Below are 392 nucleotides of genomic sequence, written 5' to 3' on the forward strand. Positions count from 1 at the left end.
TTGCATATATACATTTGTAGTCATTCGAACTGCGCGCTGAATTGATTTTCCGGATTTACACGTATAAACTGTAGTAATATTACAACTGTAGTAATATCACAAATTAAATTGACAAGCAATTTTAATAATTTGATCCGACATCCTAAAAAGATGTTAATATGCTGAAAAATTATAAATAAATTTATTGCAAAAAATATTACGTTATATTTATATCCAATACTGTAAATATATTCTCGTGAAAAAATTTTATATAATTTTATATAATATTGAAAATGATTCGACTTCAGCTACAAGAATATGCAATAAAAAATAATGGTTCCTATTTAAAAAAACTCATGTTAATCTTGACTTGACCATGATAATGCCCCATATATAAAATCTGTTATTTCCAC

At 24.7% G+C, this 392-nt stretch overlaps 1 protein-coding gene across 1 annotated transcript in view; it reads left to right on the forward strand.

The window, feature by feature from the left end:
• The window catches only part of LOC108691772 (succinate dehydrogenase [ubiquinone] flavoprotein subunit, mitochondrial-like), a 10,825-nt gene that overhangs the window by 4,327 nt on the left and 6,106 nt on the right, over positions 1 to 392 (forward strand). The gene's annotated exons all lie outside the window — the stretch shown is intronic.

This window comes from Atta colombica, unplaced genomic scaffold (assembly GCF_001594045.1).
Source record: "Atta colombica isolate Treedump-2 unplaced genomic scaffold, Acol1.0 scaffold52, whole genome shotgun sequence".
Taxonomy (NCBI): Eukaryota; Metazoa; Arthropoda; class Insecta; order Hymenoptera; family Formicidae; genus Atta; species Atta colombica.